This window comes from Lepisma saccharinum, chromosome 17 (assembly GCF_977018435.1).
Source record: "Lepisma saccharinum chromosome 17, izLepSacc3.1, whole genome shotgun sequence".
Taxonomy (NCBI): Eukaryota; Metazoa; Arthropoda; class Insecta; order Zygentoma; family Lepismatidae; genus Lepisma; species Lepisma saccharinum.
This window is the reverse complement of record NC_139245.1, coordinates 19,305,421-19,326,523: the sequence shown is the minus strand read 5'-3', so window position 1 is coordinate 19,326,523 and position 21,103 is coordinate 19,305,421. Positions and strand designations below refer to the sequence as shown.

The following is a 21,103-nucleotide window of genomic DNA, read 5'->3' as shown; positions in this document are numbered from 1 at the left end:
ATTAGCTAGCTGTCAACACTGCCAAATAAAACCCAAAGGAAAAACTTGTGTGGGGGACCGATTCAGTCGATAAAATTAACGAACAAGAGAGAAATCTCCTCACAAATACAAACGGCATGAGGTGATGAAAGGTTTCTCTGGAGACAACGCCCTTAAAATTCCCTTCTGGGCCGCCATAAATATTCAGCAAGCGCGTCACTCCGAGAAGAAGTTTGTGGTTGCTCGTACTTACCGCTAATGAAGCAACGATAATTTCCGAAACGGCTTTTGTCATAATTTATACAAGTGTTTCGTTCTGATTCAGTTCTTGAACCAAGATTATGATTTAATTTCATGAGCGGGGATTGCACCCAGAAAGTTTGGTGCATTGTGGTGCAGTTGCAACTAACTAATCTCTGTGAGGTCCTGAGTTGGAATTCCATATACGACGGCCATTTTTTTTTTCAACGTCGATGGACCATAAAAATAAGACAAGTGTAAGTAACAAAATGAATTTATTACCAAAAGTTATGTACATACCTGGTTACTTTTCGACATAATCGTCGTTATGATACAGGCATTTGTCATATCGTGGGACGAGCGTTCCGATCCCCTCTGCGAAGAACGTTGCCGTCAGTGATGTGAGATGGGCTTGAACGTTGTTTTGAAGTTCCTCATTGGTGTGGAAGCTTTGGCCGCCTAGATACAGCGAAGAGATGAAAATCACTCGGCGTTAAGTCGGGGCTATACGCCGTGCAATCAAACATTTTCCATTTAAACTGCTCCAGAAGATGTTGGGTTACAGCGCCGAGTGATTTTGTACCATTTTTGACTAGTCCGGAAGTTGAGGATGGATGACGGTAAGTCGAGATGGATGGAATGACTATCACAAACACATAAGGACAGCACACAACAAGAGCCCCACTGGCCTTGAGTTTAGACGCCAGAGCCTCGCTAGTCTGCAAAACACAGTCCAGGGTGTACTATATGGAAGGAATGTTGACATTTGGGTGTCTTCGGGAAGGGTATTTCCTTACAACCTTCCAACTATGAATATATAATTCTTGATGTAGTCAGAAGTCCAAGGAGATAAAGGGAAGATAAGTGTGGAGTTGGTAAGATATTTTCCAACCTTCCGAAAGTCCTGAAAATAGGCAGATATTGTAAGTTCTTCAGGGCTTACATCAACAGGAACCTCGGGGGTGGGAGAAGGGAGGAGTGATGAAAGAGACGGCATCGTGATGCTCATCACGTCACTTCCACTCTGGATAAAGTCGAAGATGCGTGGAACCTTGCCCTTACACCCTTTATGGAACACTGTAGTGGATGAGGACAGCTTTACTTCTTATTGGCTCGAAAAGGAAAGGTGGGGCGGGCACTTATATAGGTACAGTCACCGGCAAAAAATTGAGCAACTAGATTCGGTAGTAATCTTGCGCACCCACTAAAATATTTCAAGTCTGAACTAGTGCAGTGTAATCAAAGCAATCAAAATATAACAAGGAGAAGAAGTTAAATCTCAGGATATTTTAAAACACTGAAATACAATATAATAAAAATAATAATCAGTATGATGGCAATGCTAAAAATAATCTTCTATATAAAAATGGATTTTTTGTGTGTGTGTGTATGTTTGTTCCGGCATAACTCTCGAACGTCTGGAGTAATTTCAACCAAACTTGGTACACATATCACTTGCAATCTGGAAAGAAATACTGTGGGGGTAAGACAGCCCTGGTACCCCTAGGGGTTGAGGTGGGAAGGGGATAACGTGTAAAAATATAATCGAAAACGACCGATATTAGTGTGGAATCCATAGTTTTCGGGGTCACTAAGGTGAATAGTGACACTCCCAATGCCGTTCAACTCCAAGTTCATTTTACACTATAATTAGAATTCAATATTTTCCTGTGTAATACAAGATTGGGATAAATAATTACCCGGGCAACGCCGGGCAATCAGCTAGTAAAAATATAAACGAGATACCATACAAGTGAATATGGCATTCCATTACGGTGCAATGCGCAAACTACAATGGATTGTCTGAGAGTTATTCCTAAGTACACTTCATGCACAGATAGGCTAATCGGGACTGTGCAATGTACCTACACCGGGTATCGAACCCGAGACCCCTTGGTTACAAAACGATGACTTTATCACTACGCCATTCAGCGAGGCTCGGACTACAATGGAATCATGATAAAAGAATAAATAAAATCAAAATCCAGAAAAAATGAACCACGAGAAAAACCCAAGAGAAATTTTCGAAGTGAAAATTCACCAGGAAACGAGAGGGAAGCAATTCATGTAAATTAAGGGGGAAATACAGCAGAACGTGAAATTTTCTATGAATATCAATCAAGAAGGAACTTATTTGTACCAAAATTCTTCTCTCCGAGGAGAAAAACAAATAAGGAAATCGTCGCACAAAAGTAACAGGTAAAATCACTTCGAACAAAGTCTGTTTCGTACCCAAAGCCCCGGTGAAGGCACATAGTGGTTCGGATCCCACGTTAAACTGTAGGTCCAGTCCCGATTAGCCTTACTGTGCATAAAGTGGACTTAAAACACCAATTCAATCAATCGTACACAAAGCACAAAAAGTACTCAGGAAAACACAAATATGCACTGCAGTTAATGCAGGAAATAAGAGACTTACCCTCCAGAATGAACATTCGGATGGCATTAAACTCACCTGTAAAACAAAGAGAATATGTAAGATTCATGACTAGTACATTTATAGAAAACACACACTTAATTGTAAGATAAACAATTTGGAGCTCTAATTAATTATTTTTATTCAATTTGGGATTACGGTAACAGGTATTTCCACACATATATTTTTGCATTAAATTTTTAACAAAGTGAACAAAAAGTTACACAATCGGAATGGCAAATTTAACAAAAATGAATCCTTAAATGTATGATAAATAAAAATATATACATGTCAACAGGTCATTTAGGTTCGATTGTTGTGCCTCACAACCAGATAGATGGACCAATCGACTTAATTAATGTTACACAGATCTAACAGTACATCAAACATTGTCCTTCAATCTGGTAGAATGTGAGATCACATACATACAAACTGACGGAATCACAGTATTTTTTCAGCCTTTGGTCGTTCGTATCCAAAACTGACTACAGAATCAAAGGTACAGAACTATTCCAGACTCTTAATGGAAAAGTAAATTAAGCAACCCTTGGTGTGCAAAGCTAACATTTGCACTTTGCATGTAATTACCTTCCTTACGATAACCCTTCCTTTCGGCAACGACCATACAAGCAGCCGCAGGAAATCACATTTGCAAGCATATGTAAACAAAAGGAAATTTTAATATGAACATTTTTTTTAGGTTTTGCGGAAATCATGCACGTTTCTTTCAAGTAAAAATTATTCAAATTTAAAATATAAAGGTCTGTTTAATCACATGGTTGAAATTGAAAATGGTGCGTTGTCATTTGTTGAGAGGGTAACCTAAACACCTTGTGAATATTAAAGTTCAAATTTATAACTATACTTCTACAACAAGGGTACAGTACAGGTCACCTAACATCTCGCGCATACGCTTACCAGAAGCAGTGACGTGCCCAAACTAACGGTTTAAATCAGGGAGGGTGGTCAAAAATTTAACATCGCAGAAGAGACTCGATTTAATACATTCACACGAATGGACATTCAAATAGAACTTCATTCGCATCAGAAGTGTTACAATCCCCTCAATATGATGACAAATATATCAGTTAACTAACTAACTAATAACATCTCTAGCCATCTTGAACCCGAAGGTTCATGGCTGCAGCAACACAGGCCTTCCACCTGTCCCTATCCTGAACAAGATCGATATACTCTTTTCCATCTCTACCAATTTCCTTTAGGTCCATCTCATCCTCCATCTTCGTCTTGGTCTTCCTATTGGTCTCTTACCATCAGGTTTCCCAACAAGAATCCTGTAAACTCTTCTCTCCTCTCCCATTCCTGCCACATGGCCTGCCCACCTAAGTATTCTTGATTTAATCATATTAATAATATCTGGACATGAATACAAATTATGTAGTTCTAAATTATGTAACCTTCTCCACTGACCTGTCTCCTCGTCCCTTTTAGGTCCAAATATTTTCCTAAGGATCTTATTTTCAAATACTCTCAATTTATGTTCCTCTTTCAATGTGAAGGACCAAGTTTCGCATCCATAAATATTACAGGCAAAATTACTGTTTTGTATATTTTAACTTTTAGTTTCTTAGATATTAAACGGGAAGACAAACGTTTATGAAGAGAGAAGTAACATGCATTTCCTGAATTAAGCCTGCTTCTTATTTCCTCTTTAATATAATTTTCGTTTGTTAATATTACTCCTAAGTATTTGAATTTGGAAACTGGTTCAAACGAGTTGTTATCAATAATTAGATTTTGATTATTACCTAACACTTGGTTTCGACCTGTAAGCATATATTTAGTTTTCTCTTTGTTAACTTCCAAACCTATCTCTTTAGCTGCTTTGAAAAATATTTTAGCATTATTCTTATTGTATTTATAATCATCCCCCAGTAAGTCTGCATCATCTGCATATGCTAACAGTTGAGTCAGTTATAACAAATATATCAGTTTACCATATCTTATTGTCCTCCTCTCTATCGACATTTTTGATAACATTTCGAATTAATCTATTTGCTTTGTATGCCAAACCATAAGCGTTTTGTGATGAGACAGAAGAGCAGGGTGGATACAAATCATGATTTTTATTTAAAAAAATAATTTTTGATGATATTTTATTTAAATAGGATTTCTTTATTTAAATCGATTTTTAATTTTTTTTAAAGAACATGTTTAAAATTGCTTGTATGGATTTTCGCACCGTATATATACATGTTTCTTCTTTATAGAAAGGCTTCTTGTCGTAAACGAGGCTGTAAAATATTTGAATAGTTTGATTACAGCAAATAAAAATTATATGTAAATATACATTTTTCTGTTTCTGATACTGTACATATGAACTTACTATGAAAATGTTTGTTGAATGTGTTAATGAAACTATAATAATTTCAGTTATTTTTCTTGCAGTGTACTCTATAATTGTAAATTAAAAAAATTATATAGTCTTTGTAGCTCAATTTTGGCAATTTTTTAATAATATTTTGTAAAATATCAGCTGCCATCTTTATTTAGTTTAATGATAATGACATTATATACCGTTTAACTATTTTATATATTTCTCTACACAAAATGGTTGCTATTGTTGCCTATACAAATTATTGAATTTTAAATCAAGATAAATTTTAGTATCTTTACAGTTGAAATATTACATTTCGTCTGGTATGAGCTTCAGAACATAAGTTCATACTTTTTATTTCCGTTCTTTTTCTTTCTTAGAGTCTAATAAATGATTACAAGATTAATGTACTTTCACCAAAAGTGGTTGTGATACATACAAAATCCTTATGTACATTATTCTATACGTTATTTCTTTAAAGTTATTTAAATGAACCTGATTTAATTTAATCCACCTTGCAGAAGAGTAAAGTTATTTGTTGATTGTATACGGTTTAGGAATGTGATGAAGTGAAGCCTGAAGCATCTCTCAGACAGAAGCGACTACCGACACATGTTGCTTTGGTACTAGCCAATCAACACCATGACAGATCGCAGAAGCCAGTGTTCGTGTAATCCTCAAGCGTCACGTGTCGTATGTTGCTGTGTGAAATCTCCCTTTGAGCAGTGGATCAGAGAGTTAATTCACGAGTCCGTCAACTTCAGCCGGGTGAAAGATTAATCAATAAAGGGTTGAATACTACGATAGCCAATAAGGGATAGATCCATGGTGACACTCGCCGACCTCCGTGATCAGTATTTCGTTTGCACGCGTTCAGTTGATTTGTATATTTCGCTCCCTTTTTTGTGTTTGTGATTTGCGACGAATGTTACCAGTGGCGTAGCAAGGGGTGGGCGAAGTGGGCGATCGCCTCGCGCCCGAAGGGGCCTCGCGTTTATTGGGGTTGATATGAAAAATATAATAAATAGAACTATTTAATTTTTGTGGCCAATAAAATTATAACATTCTGTTTTTATCTGCCTGAGGAGGCTTAAGGATGCCCGAAAATAGTAAAAATTCTTATCGTATTTATCATGTGATAAATTTACGCAAATATTCACGATAACTTGCTTGGACATTATTACCCATTTACTCTTTTCTTGAATAAATAGCACTTTGTCATTTCTTCTTTTTCTTGACCTTGCACTCCCCGATTTTAATATATTAACAATAAAGCACCTCCAAGTGCCACGAAGAAGGGTGAGACATTCAAATGCTTGCCTTGTTTTCAACCAAAGGAGGAATGGATAATATTAGAAGTTCTGAATTCCTACCTACAGCTTCAGATTTCAGCTTCCGGAAAACAGAGAAATACATTTTCAGGGAAAATGAAATTCTTAAATAATAAATAATTTATTATTATTATTTAAATATGATAATTTGCTGACGTATCCCTGAAGATTTTGTAGCGATTCACATTGAGATTTCAAACTTAAAGAACGGATGGGGCCTCGCGATATGTTCCTACGCCACTGCCTGTTACAATTCGTACCCCCTCCCCCATCCTCTCTGAACGTCTTTTGCGGGAGACCTTACTGTGTATGTTGTTTCACCAGCACACCATATTCACAGAATCTGTTCCCCGTATCTTTCCCATTTGCATTCGTCACCCCCTATCGTTGCATGTGACATTTACAACCAAGAATTTCAATCCGGTAGCCATTTTCAATTCCAAAGCAATATCTCGCTGTCATTCAATTCTGAAAACCCTCTGGCGTCCATTTTGGGAAAAAAATAATCTGTTATTGCGTCGAACCGAATTTTAATTCCACGAACCGCCGAGAGAGAACACTGACCTCCTGACGGTCGTTCCCATAAAACTTTAATTCTGTTTTCCTTTCAGCTCTGAGCGCTTCCGAACGAGAAGGATAAAACAAACTGCCAGTTGTTCATTTCCTGTTATCTTTCCCCCTTCTCACTCTCTCACACACACACATGCATACACACACAAACAGAAGAATCTCTAGAAATATTGAATAGCCACTCAAAAAGTTCAGTTGCTCATAGCAATATCATTCTGCTTGTCATTGCGACACTAGGAAAAAGATTCCAAGCTTTGTTGAAGCAGGAAGAAAAGTAAACAAAACGACTGAAAAGCATAATATCTGAAAAGGAAGGAGTGTAGGGAGAACAACCGAGAAATGGAATATCCGAGAAGGAAGAAGTGTAGACAGAACAACAGAGAAATGGGATATCCGAAAAGGAAGAAGTGTAGACAGAACAACCGAGGAATGGAATATCTGGGAAGGAATAAGCGTAGAGAAAACAACCAAGAAATGGAATATCCGTGGAGGAAGAAGTGTAGACAGAACAACCGAGAACGGAATATCAGAGAAGGAAGAAGTGTAGACAGAACAACGAAGAAATGAGATATCCGAGAAGGAAGAAATGTAGACAGAACAACCGAGGAATAGAATATCCGAGAAGGAAGAAATGTAGACAGAACAACCGAGGAATGCAATATCTGAGAACGAAGAAGTGAGAAGAAACAACCGAGAAACTGAATATGCAGGAAGGATGAGCCATAGACAGAACAAACGAGGAACGGGTTATACGGGAAGAAAGAAGCGTTAACAAAGCAATCGAGGAACGGAATTTGATTCGATTGGATTTTTGTTATTGAACGTCGCTTTCTGCATTTTAGGCTAATCGCGACGGGCAAGAAATACACGAATAGGAAAAAGGTGAAAACAGAAGAACCTAAAAACAGGATATCCCATAGGGAAGAAACGTAAACAGAAAAACCGTGACACGGGTTATCCGGCAAGAAAAAATATTGATAAAAAAAAGAGCTCCACGCAGTTTAATTTGCTAAACAAGACATTCCAGAAATCCCCTCCTATCTTTACACGCGCATGTTGTTCGCTGATTTTTTCCACTCCTCCTTTGTTTATCTCGCAACCCAAATCGACTCACGCTCATGGCCATTACGAGCTCATCGTTAGCGATGACGTCACCCAAGAGCATCTCTTGAACGCTCGCGAGACAAGATTAAAACGTCAAAGTTAATTTGAAATGTGGGGTGTTCCTCGGTTTGGCACGAACTAGGGAAAAAGCCCTCGACCCGGTAATAACAGAAAACATTCAGCGGGGCATCGCATCCTGCACGGAACATTAGCGATACCCGACTAGAGGTCTCGTCCTGGGAGGTTCCATCCGGTCAGATTACGAGTCAAAGACCTGCCCCGGGAAGATGTTTAAGGAAAATGATGTTTTAATTTCTGCAACAGAAACCACGCATCAGCCGAGATGGGGAAGAGATGCGCCTGCTTCAGCGCAAGGACCGATGCAGAGAGATGAGTGGTTGGAGCAGAGGAAGAGACTTCAGTCAAACGGTTTCTTTTCTCTGCGCGAGTATTGTTGTCATGCGATGGCTCGCGTGTTAAATTTTTCTCTATTGCAGTCTTTATTGTTGACAATAATGTTAGAATAACAGATACATTGTGAATTGGCAAGATTTAAAATAAAGTGAGATTATAAAACGAACAGAATACTGATGAACGGAAAATTTTGGTATTTAACACAACGAACACCTCTCACTCGTTTATTTCCTTAATTTTAGCATTGATACTTACATATTCTGCATTGCGGAAGATTCTTTAAGGTTGAAGTTATGTCTTTTTCCATGAAATAGTGTCAACTTTTCATATTAAGAGTCATTATTTGTCTTCCTTGTTCCGCTTGGGTAACAGACAATATGGCGTTCACTCGTCATGGATCATCGCGCTTCGTGCTTGTGTCTTGTCGATTTGGGAGTGGGTATGCAGTGTTTCAACCTTCTTCACCGAAAAATATCTACTTTCGTGTTCATTATGTCATCACAAACCATTGACGGATAGCCCCAAGAAAACATTCACGATATCCCCACAAATCATTGACGGATAGCACCAAGAAAACATTCACGATATCCCCACAAATCATTGACGGATAGCCCCAAAAATTATTGACGATAGCCCCACGAACCATTGACGGATAGCCCCAAAAAACCATCCATGATAGCCCCAAAAACCATTCACGATAGCCGAACGAACCATTGACGGATAGCCCCACGAACCATTGACGGATAGCCCAAAAAACCATTCACAATAGCCCCAAAAACCATTGACGGATAGCCCCAAAAACCATTCACGATAGCCCCATGGACCATTTCCGGCAAGGTTAGGTTAGGTAAGCATAGTTAAAAAAAAGAAAATTATTGAAAATATGGAAAATATATGTAAAAATATGTGTAAAAAGCTAATATATGTAAAAATATGGAAAATAAAAAATAGTATTATATTTCGAGATTGCTTACCACGGTTCGCAAACATTGATTGATGATTGAATTGATTCATTTTTCTTCGCGTTTATACTGGTATTGTCTAAATGCGAATATGAGGATGAAAGGTGATGAGATGAAGTAGATGAAGGGACAAGCACAAACACATATGGAGAACACACAGCACAAGTTCCTTCTCTAATTAGTCTGCAAAATGAGCAAAGAAAAATATGTGTATATCCATTCTCTGCTGATCACGATGACACTCTGAAAACACGTCCATCAATTAAAACGACCAACACATTCAGAGAAAATCTTCCTGTAGTGAGAATCATGCCGATTGCTTGCCATTCAAAATCACCGCTAGAATCTCCTTGTTCTGGCGAAACTGATCCTCCATTTGCACACGGATGTTTGTTCTCGCGTCAGCCAACTAAACGCTTTCCAGGCTCGACAATGTTTATAGTTTCGCTGAGAAGCCCTGAAGGATCTGTCGATAATGACGGAAGTAAATTGAACACAGAATAACAGGGTAAAAGACCCTTTTGTTTTGAGAAGCGTCCTCTACCGTACACAGAGCAGTGACTTTTGTTTTGAGTTCGTATTACCAGTGCAATGTTTCCTTAATCAATGACAGACAAAGACAGAGGTTTCACCCTGTTGATACTTCTGAACTGGTTCTGCGTTAAATATACTGTGTTTGAAATGGTAGTCAATAGATGGATCTTACTCTGCTTTGTTCTTATGTGGTACTGTATTGGGTTAATGTATAAGTTCGTAGCGCTTTTTTTAGTATTTTGATTTGATACTAATTTGAAATGAACAAAAGACATAATCAGTAATATATTTTCCGTTATTGTCTATGACTATCTACCAGTTTTTCAATTCAACGCCTGAAGAAATCATCTTATTTGGGGTTTAAAGCGTCGTCAAGCCAAGTTTGAAGAGCATTTTCATCACCAAAGGAGCTTCATTGAATATTGATTGATTGAGAGATGAAAAGGTAGCAATCCGAGGGCGCAAGATCGGGGGAGTAAGGAGGATGTGGAATAACTACCCAACCAAGCTCCTGGATAGCAGCTTTTGTCGTGTTAGCGGAGTGTGGGTGTGCATTATCGTGTCGCAGCACTTGGTGCTGTCTTCCTGCCCTACTCGCTGATTTGGTTGTTTCCATTTAAAGCGTGCGGTATCCTGAACATTACCCATGGAATACAAATGTCGCACGATGGTTGAATGGTCACAGTTCATCACATTTGCTAATTTTCGAGTCGACTGATGTGGATCCTCGTGGATTAAAGCGTTTAAACTATCTTCATTAAAGCCCGATGGTCTTCATGAACGTGGAGAAACGCTTAAGTCAAAAATGTAATGACAAAACCATTTTCTTCTCCTGCTTTCCCCGTTGGCGTTCTCCCCGTACAAGAGACAAATCTTTCGAGCCGACTCAGCTGCCTTTGCCCCTATGTAAAACTCAGACAGAAGAATATGTCGGAAATGTTCTTTTCCCCCACTGGACACTTATTTTTCTTTAGCCCATTAATAACACCGTCTTTCTTCAAATCTGTAAAGTTCAATGCGTATTCACAAGCACAACAATGCCACTACAATTGATGAACATTAAACGATGAACAAACTCCTAACACCGCAGTGTTGCCATACCAAACATAAACTCTACGAACTTATGCATCAACCCAATACAAGTTGTCTGAACTAAGAGAAAAAAGTAAATAATTTGCACTTTGAGTACTATTGAATAACTGTAAGAAGTTACCTCACAACGAGATTATCCAAGTTGAGAATTTCATTGAGTCGAATCAAGTAAGTAACGTAAACTTACTGGGAAATATGTAAAATTCAATTTAGAGTATTTACAGTTCCGTTGAACAGCAATTCACCCTCTTGGCACCTCATACTGAACATAATTATCCAGTGAATCAATCTTTTTATGAATTTTAACATTATGGCAATTCAAGTAAGATCTAAGAAGGAATCCCGGGTTCGAATCCCGACCTCGACATGGGTGTTCTTTGTGAGTGTTCCTTCATCAATTTTTTCATACCACCTATACTCATCTTCGCGATTAACCAAATGTGGCAAAAAAGGCGAAGTAAAAATAAACCATATCGATCAATCAAGTAAATGGATCTTCAAATCTCACTCCTAGATGGTGTTCCAAACGAGAGGGTATTGTGTAGTCTTACTATTCCGAATTTTAAAATTGAATTCGTACCTGTTGCCAAAAAAATTTCAAGAAATTGTATTATTTTTTTTAAATTTTTGACATGTCTTTATTCTGAAACCACTGACTACAGAATTGTCACTATAAAAAAAAGAGAATATGTTTTGGAGAGTCTTTTGTTGATATTAATATGTCCTTCAGTAAAGTGATATACATGTACATATATGTTCCAACTTACTCGAATGTATTTGACTTTATGATTTACCCTAAGAAAGCTGTTAGAATTAATCTCCACTCCCCTCCTTCATATACCAATATCAAAATTCTACCGTTTTCTGTTCGAATCCGATCGAGGATCAATGCCCCACTTGATTCATATTTTATAGTATATTTGTTTGCATAAATTTCCTTCCTTGACACAACTTTACATAATTTATTGAATACTTACTTTTTCTATGCTGCAAACTGATTAGAAGCAAGATATAACTTGCTCGCTGGAAAAAATCTTATATTCCCAAGTTTTCGATTTGAATTATAATGTGTAATCTTTTCTCAAAGTCATGCCTATCCCATGAAATCAGACTTTACAGCTGAAAAATTTATCAACAGATGGAGTTACTTTCGTAGCATTGGCCTCCCGGGTGTCCCGGCTATCCGTCATCGCGAAACTGACTCCAGCGGGTAGAATGTCTGACGGTGCCTCAAATTAGACAATTCGAGCGATGATAGAGCCTGCACCCATCGCAATTCGGCTCCTTTACTGTCCGCCGATCGTGACGAAACGGCCAAACACTCCATGCTGATTCCCGGGCGATAAATCAAGCGGCGGCTAATATAAGTTAAGAGAGTCATTTAGTGAGGGTGCAAAACGCGACACGCGAATTACGAGCTCGGACGCCGGGTGGCGATAGGGAGGAAAGATTTGTGGCGGTCGACACCCCGTTGAGGTCAGCGTCTCATTGTCGAGGAGCCAGACAAATGACGGTCGGTAGCTGATAGGAGGAGATGGCTCCTTGAAACCCTCCAAACTGATCACAGGTGAGTGATTGTGGTGCAGGAACTTGAATTGTGCGAAAAGATAACATAGATCTTGGTACTACGAGATGGTAACTGTCTTTCTCCAATAGTCTAGCTTTGAAAAAAAAAAGGGTCAAACAGAAATCATGTTCTGACAATCAAACCTTCAATCCCATTATCACTTATCAGGAGGCAAGTTTAACTACGACTTAACTTCGACAGCTCACGCTATACCACAGACATGAAGTGAAGTGCAGTGGAATTCCTGCACAGAACATGATGTTGTACGTAAATTGACCGTACAGGATAGGAAAAAGTGGCGTTCAGAGTGTATCCGGCAGAATTACTACCAAGAAGAAATGGATATATATCTAAAACAAATAATGCTAGACTAACTGGATTTTTATATTCTGTTCAGAAACTTATCAAGTTTCAGCAGATCTCCACATGTGCGCCCTTTGGTGACACGAGTGTTTTGTAGCATTTGTGGACTAGCAGGACCAAGGTTTGATCTGTTACATGCTGGACTAAGGGTGGCATTTTGTGCCACTTTACTATTCCGCTACATTTGTTAGTTATTTTGCACTACTAGTATGTTTTGTTTAATATAAGTCATATTTTGTATATTTTTAATGTATGTTAAGTATTTTTTATTTGGAAATGTACATCTTCATATTTATTACTAACAATAATAGAATAATACATTATAACATTATAACACATTTCAGTTCTACATAGACAGTAAATTACAGTTCCTCAGTATTACTCACTATTATTAGAAATAACACAGTTGTCACAGATCTGAACTTTCATGCAGTGTCTTCCACAGACACATTTACCACAGTCATTGCATGAAATTGTAGTTCGTGAGAGTTTGTTTCTTCTTTCTCCATTAGAAATGCAGATGTAACACCTATTTCCTTTTCTCGAAGCAGTTGCATCAGTATATATATCTATGAGATTGTCAACCGTTGACCTAATTTTCCTTTGAAGAACGTTTCCCATTGCCGTACCTGTATTTGCATGCAATCCCTCAATGTTCTTTGCTCTATCTGCTACATGTGGCTCAATCAACTTCAGTTTAAAAATTTAAATGGATAACATTTTCTCTTGAATTTTAGCAAATATGAAAATACACATCTGAATTGACAATAAACAGGATTTTTAATTCAATTGCTCAAGGTAGTTTCGATTACCAACACAAAAACTTCAAAAGTGGTATTTATGCCACACCTTGGTCCTGCTAGGGTTAACAAGCATTGATTATTCTCTGTCAAAGGTCACTACTTTTTGTGTGTTTGGGATTTAGGTTAGATGCCCCACCAGATTTGAAAGAGAGATACTAATCGGAGAGTGAAATTCAGAAAACCAAAACGACAGCATTGAAAGTTCTGTCGCACCATTTTAGTCTTCATGTTTAGTCACGTTGTTCGTTAGGGCAGTGGTACCCACGCTCTGGGGCGCCGTGGCTGGCTTAGAGCGGCGTCGCGAAATGTTCCAATATTTCCCTGAAATGACACTTATTCGAAAATGTAGTTATTTAGTACTTTTTACACATAAAATGTTCCTAAATTTGAAATATGTGTTTATTTTTTAACTTAAGGTAAGCAACCTAACCACACTAAAACTGAGCGTTGCAAGTGTTAGGTAGGTCTACATTCTGACTTGGGCGCCGCGGAAAGAAATCTTGAAACACTAAGGGCACCGTGAAACGAAAAAGTTTGGCAACCCCAGGGTTAGGAGATATTTTCAATTGCCATTTGTGGAAATTCTACGAACAATCTGTACATGAAATGGCTGAGATTATTTTGTGGAAGAATTGTAAATTGAAGATTAGTGGAAATAAGTGAGGGGGCACTGACCTCAAAAAGTTTTTAACGTAATAATATCAAATAAAAATAAAGTAGGAAACTGACAATTTCCGCTAAATTTCTCTGTAGCGCGAAGAAAGAAACTAGAACAGGAAGATACTTTAGGGAGCCTGATAAATACTGCACGAGTTACTCCGTAACATGATGCTCTACGAGCCACCCAATCTCCTTGGGGGAAAAAAAACCACAAATCTGCAGGTATCTCCAGCCTCTTCCGCGTTTCATTTATCGAAAGAGCAGCCACCGCGGGACATAAAGAATTGTAATAATATTTATGCACGACCTGAACGCTTCAGATAACCAATCTGGAGCAGTTATCTCGAAAATGGAAGTAAATTATGAAGTTAAGTGTGGATAAGGGGACGACGTTCTTGTAAACTAGGGGCAAGAAGAGAACCGTTGAGGAAAATAGAGAAGAGAACGGGTGCCTAGATATACGAGTGGCTGCACGTCATCACAGGAAAAGGGGAGCGGGTACACGTTAATACGATACGAGACGCTGGGTCGGGTTTCAGTTAATGGGAGGAAAGAGGAGGTGGTTGGCTGTGAATTAATGACCTGCGGACGACACGCCGGCGGGAGCGGTGTTCGATTCTCTGTGAAATAGAAGAAAAAGACACCTTCTTCAGCTTCTATTGCTTCCTGGGCGATTACGCGTGAGGGTACTTGTTAAAAATTCCTGAAGCGGGTACTTAGACCAGTGATTCATGCCTGCAGTGCCAATGTACGAGCTAGATACTGAGGAATCTTAGGAGAGAGCGTAATAGAAAGCTTGACGCCCACTGAGACGCGGCGAAACACGGATATATCCGGTTTTCTTACAGGTTATCGCCCACTAAGACAACAGAAGCGAAACTCTTCCCTTCTGTTGCCGCGCTTCCGGCGCTTCAAGCTTTAAAATGCCAGGAAAACGTCTTCCGAGAATCTAGTGCATTCTACACAAATTTGTACAGTGAAACATTTAAGTCCACCAGCTTTTAGATATGCACCAAAACACACCACTGCTTCTACCACAAGGCCATTGTTATTATTAGAAATGTTACTTATTGTACAGTTACCAGTAGCAGCGCCGGAATTCTAGCTTAAATAAGATCAGTGAATCAGTATTACTGACAGAGCAAGCAAGAACGCAAGCAAATGAATTATGCACTGACTTAAGTTAGTTGTTATATTCATGTCACTAAATAACCATTCAAGTTATTACTGCGTCGCTTTTGTACAGTCACCGGCAATAAAAAATTGACACCTAGATCTTGAAATGCATCTTCTATGTTGCCTAATTTTACTGCGATCAAAAGGAAGTTCTGCTATCGCCGTAGGGTTAGACAACACGCATAACGCAATGCAGGAAAGTCAGTAATTCAGGATGTAGGTGTCCCATTTTTTATTGCCGTTGACTGTACCTATATAGGTTTTGCACCACCATTAGGATTAACAATTTGTGGATGGAACAATGAACAGTCCTTGCCGTATCCAGTATTCAAACCTAGTATACAGGGCTAGCAAGAATGATATAAGCGATAAAGATGGCTTCTCCAAACCACGTCGTCACATACGTTTGTGTGAAGTACAAGTAGTGTTAGTAGTGGAAAGGAATGCCGAAGAAATCAAACGCGATAATATATCTATGGACAAAACGCAACTAAGGTTCATTATACGACGCGAGTGTTATACCTGTACGATATGCAATACACGAGTGTGCTATTGGTTGCATATCTTCAAAGGGGTCGATGACTGGTCAGGTATTCCGGTTTTGCATGTGACCGTACCTATCGTGAAATTAAACCACAATACATAACAACTCATATTTCACCCCACATATAACGATTGTAACGCTGCACACACCAAGTCGATATAACACTTTTCTCCAGACATTTTTCTGAATTTATTTACTTATTCTTTCCCTCCGATCCGTTCAAGTTTGCTACTACTGTTGAAGAAAATTTTAGTAGACAATCATCTCAGTATATCTGCGTTTTTTGTTACCAATGTAGTTCACAAGTTGAAATTCAGCACCGCTTTTACACCCACAAGTTGAACTGCAGAACAGAAGATCAAGAACAATGTTGCTCACACTTCAGTGAATCTGAAATGCACCTCCCACGTCGTCTACCGTTTGTCGGACAAAGTAACAGCTAACTATCCGCCCACGTTACACGTAGCTTCTCATTAAGTTTCTAGTGTCTATTGTGACTGAAGCATGAAAAAAAAATTGTCAAAGTTAATATAGCACTGGAATGGGACACAATTAGCAACAAATATGCTCCATCGTGCTTCAACTTGAATTTGGAACGTGAGGATATATTTGCTTTGGAATGCAAAAGGCCAAAGGTATCTGCAAAAGTCGTAGAAGTAATGGCAGATGCTTGCACACATATCACCGGTCCCGACCGACTCTGTTAAGATTTCTTGTTGAAAGAAACCTTGGATTTAAATCGGCCATAAATCATGACAACCCACCCTAACGACATCTTAACGACCTCGTTATGCGAAAGTGTCAAATTCCGAAAGGGCAATCACGAATGATGTGGAAGGATGGGAGGAAACCTGATAGGGAATCTATTCCATCCACAATGTATTCGTAAGAGCGCATTTAATTTTAATTTCACTAGAAACGAAAACGTTAAATTATATTCTCTTAGTGAAGTGTTTGGGACCATTATTTCAGCTTGAAAATTTAGTTCTCGTGATTTAATAGTTACAACTGAAACAAATTATTTACTAAACCCGATGCACTTACATGGAAGGGGGAATAAAATATTCTTATATCTTTCAAATTACAAAATCCTAGTTTTTACAAATGAATGGCTTATTGCAGAAAGGGACCTGAGTCACTTTTGCACAATTCTGAGAAAAACAATGAAAAATCGTATAATATTAATAGTGTAAGAAAGAAATGTGCCGTTGTTGGCTCAAATATTCAACATAATGAATAGTTAATTTTGCAACCCTCAATGCACCCCCCTGCAGTATGCTGCTAGACACAGTGGAGATGAAAAAATTAACTCCGATACCTCAAAAATGTGACTCGGGTCCCTTTCTGCAATAAGCCATTCAAATGTATCTTGAAGCTGATCATATGTCAAAATTAACTATCAAAACATATTTTTGGCTTACAATAAAAGTCCTAATTTTCCACATTTTAAACTATACGTTATAATAGAATAATATTCCCAAAAGATGGCCTACCGATGGATCATTGTATATACTACTATGTAATACAATGGAAGAAGAGGAGAAAGTACTAAGTTTTCAGTAATATAACTAGAAGGCACTGCATTCTTTAAGAAGAATGTTTCTGACACAACTGATGTGTTTTATTAATCTCGTTACAATTTTCTTTATAGCAACATCTCAGGACATCGGATAACATATTTTGTATAAAGGTATCTTCTATTGTTACGGCGGTCGATCCAAATGCTGCAGAAGGGAAGTGGGGAGCGGGGAAGCGACCAATCCAGCACGATAAGAAACGCAGCAGCCTGTAGAACGAGGTTCACGTAGTACTTCTTCCTGCAGCGTCGTGCCTCTCTGCTGTTGTCAGGTTGGTTTACGGCGTAATCCGCCGCTCCCCACTTTCCTTGCCAGAACTAGGACCTGCCGCCGTATGAGTGTAACAGACCCTGGTCGGTGGCCGAGGGCGTTAATTGCTTGACTTCCTATCTCGCCGGTTCGAATCTCGGCCTGAACATGGGTTTTATTTGCGTGTCCCTTAATCACCCTCATCGGCGCGATTAGCCAAAGTGGCAGAAAGGCGACGTCAAATAACAAAATACAAATGCCATTAGGCTTGTTTACAGATGATGCCGCAGAAGAAGCAAGAGTTCCGACCGTCTCCACCAGCAGATGCCCAACTGGAAGGATGCTGTCGTGATCTCAGAGCCTTTAGGGCATGACCAACTCGGACTGGAAGCGCGACACTAAGCCAAATTGTCCTTCCGCATGGCAGTCACTTTTTTCTAACCAATGCGAGGTTCTGGAAAGTAAAAGTCCCAAGGAAGCAAAACGAGGAACTTCTCTGGAATCGGAAACATGTGAGAAAAGTGAAAGAGAATAGAGATATAAGGGAAGGGTAAGAGCGCTTGCACACACACCGTTCTCTTGCAGGGGTAGTTTTCAGCGACAGGGCCGACACGTAGCGACACAATCGGGGTTCTCGCCATGACCTTGGAGGGAACGCACGAAAGCCTGATGGCTCCTGCCCTGCATTGCCAACCTCCTGATAAGAAAAAGCTGTTTAATCTGTGAAATTATGCTAAATGCTGATGAATCCTGCTAGGACATAAATAATAATAACAATGAATTATTATTATTGATAATTAGTAACAGTAATTTATTATTATTATTTTTAGGATGAATGTAGTTTTAAGTTATGCATCTATTTTTCGAGATGAGTTCAACATTGAAGCTGGAGAATGTTTGAGATGATTTATTCGTCGACTACAAAGCGGAACATTTGTTTCATTTGTGCCCCACAACTTTCTGCTTATTCTTGCCATGAAATGTTCCTCGTGAGGTAAACGGGAGAATGAAGAGAAGAGAGGAGAAGATGTGGTTGGAACGGCATGTACCTAGACCGGAAATAATATCTATATGTCATTTTATTTTTAATTCTCAAAATATCGTTAATTGAAGCTACTTTCTCCCTCCCAGAGGAGCAGGTTTTATGTATTTATTTAAGTTTGGGGGACCAACAAGCATTTAGCTGCCCAATTATAGGTCTCCGTAATTACATTTAATAGCTACAGCTACAAATATACATGTCACACACATACAAGTAAATTTGTGGTTGTTTACATTATCAGAATTTGACATGCTAATTTAGAAAAAACATCACATTATATGAAAGTAGAGCAGAGAATTCTTGGTACGTACAAAGAAAAGGAAAGAAACAGAAGTTTGCAAATTATGTTAGATTTTCCCATTATGCAATCACAGACTGATAGGTTTAGCATCATTATGCTAAGGTTGGCATCGCTGCCCTTCTTCAAAACAACTTCCAGCTAAATTTATGGCTTGGGTCGGTGTACTCTTTTTCAGTGCCCGAGGCGAAGGGGGCTGCGTCCGAATCTTCTTGTGTCGAGGGGAGCTCCGGATGCATACCTACCATCGGAAGGTCCTTCCAGGAAATGGCCTGTCCTATTTAGCCCCGTTGTTTCTTGGTGCACTCGGTATCGAGGTAGGGGTCGCAGCCGATGTTGTCGGTGTGTGTGCAAACGCGCTAAAGCATGGACTTGTGGTCTCATTCACAAGCTGGTGTTCCAACACAACGACCTACTGCCAACAGATATGTCGAGTTCGTACACATGCATTCGCCAACGGAAACGTTTTCTGTATACAGCACTCGTGTGAACAAGTTAAGTGTTTCAAGCAGACGTTCAAATACACAGTAACATTTCATCGTCGCATCATGATGCCAACCCATGAATTTGACTATATCATTATGCCACGACATGCCATTGGTCCACGTTCTCTAATACAACTCTTCACGGCCCAATAACATTTAAGACTATTGTAATTTTGCACTCACTGCAGAAATTCTTAACTTTTTCGTCATTATTTCTATATTTTCCATAACATAAGCAAATTAACATCACAGAGCAATGTAGAGAATAAAACAAATACATATATGAAAGATCGGGACTTGCGTTTTTTGTTCATAAAATAAAATTAGCTCTTGACATATCTCCGGAATGAACAATATTCCAATCTTACGTCAAGCTTACAGAATAGTCGGTGTGTCACAGAAATTAATTCAGGACCCACCTATGGTTAAACATACATACATAGCCATATTAATCTACTGGAAAACAACACTTGGTTCGCAAACAAGAGAAATTGTATTTATTTTTTACACCTAAAACTTGGAAGCAACGGTAATAGATAGAAAAAAAAAACATTATAGAATGTAACGATAACAAAGAAATGTATCGTTTGTTAATCATTTTTAAACTAGAAGTAGCAACACTAGGCTGCAAATTAGATTTCTGAACTTCAGCAACATATTTTGTCAAATAACTCTGTAACTATATGACTTTAACGCTATGCATTGCCTTTAACAAGGATATGTTATGTTCTTTTGCCCATAGATGGCGTCGTTAATGCAAGGGGTGTGGCTATGATGTAAGGAAGGACGGAGAACAGGAACTCTCCGAAAGTAACTTCACTTTTAACTAATTAGCCCAGGGGCACACACTCTGTAAGTTGAGTTTCCCTCTGGTCGGCAAGGACTACAAAATGGTACAAGGACAGGGGAGTAGTGATTGTTAGAGGCTTTAAGTTCTTAGTAGAATAGTTAATAGACATTTTCTGTGGTTATTGAACTCTTATAGCTAGGTCCCTTTTGCAAATTTTTGATTAAATTAAATGTGTCTAAAAATTGAATTAATGGGAAATTTTGTTAGGTTACATGAATTTTAATTGTGTAATTAAATGTTTCTCAATGTTTCTTGTTAAATTTGAAATTCTGTTACTGTTTTACTTGTTATTGATATTTGTATTGTTATTTTCTCTTTCTAGTTATGTAGTTTAAAGCACTACAGGCTCACTGTTAATTAAACCTCCTATTCAAAATTCAACAATTGTGTCCCTCTTATTTGAGAACCTACAAATTACTACGTAATACTTAGACAACTATTGACATCTATTCCCTAATATTAGTATTGAGTTACTCTGCTAGGTTAATTGACCGCCAGTTCTCCCCACT

At 38.6% G+C, this 21,103-nt stretch overlaps 1 protein-coding gene across 1 annotated transcript in view; it reads right to left on the bottom strand.

The window, feature by feature from the left end:
* The window catches only part of LOC146001558 (cardioacceleratory peptide receptor-like), a 450,055-nt gene that overhangs the window by 365,333 nt on the left and 63,619 nt on the right, over positions 1 to 21,103 (bottom strand). The window lies entirely within an intron of this gene.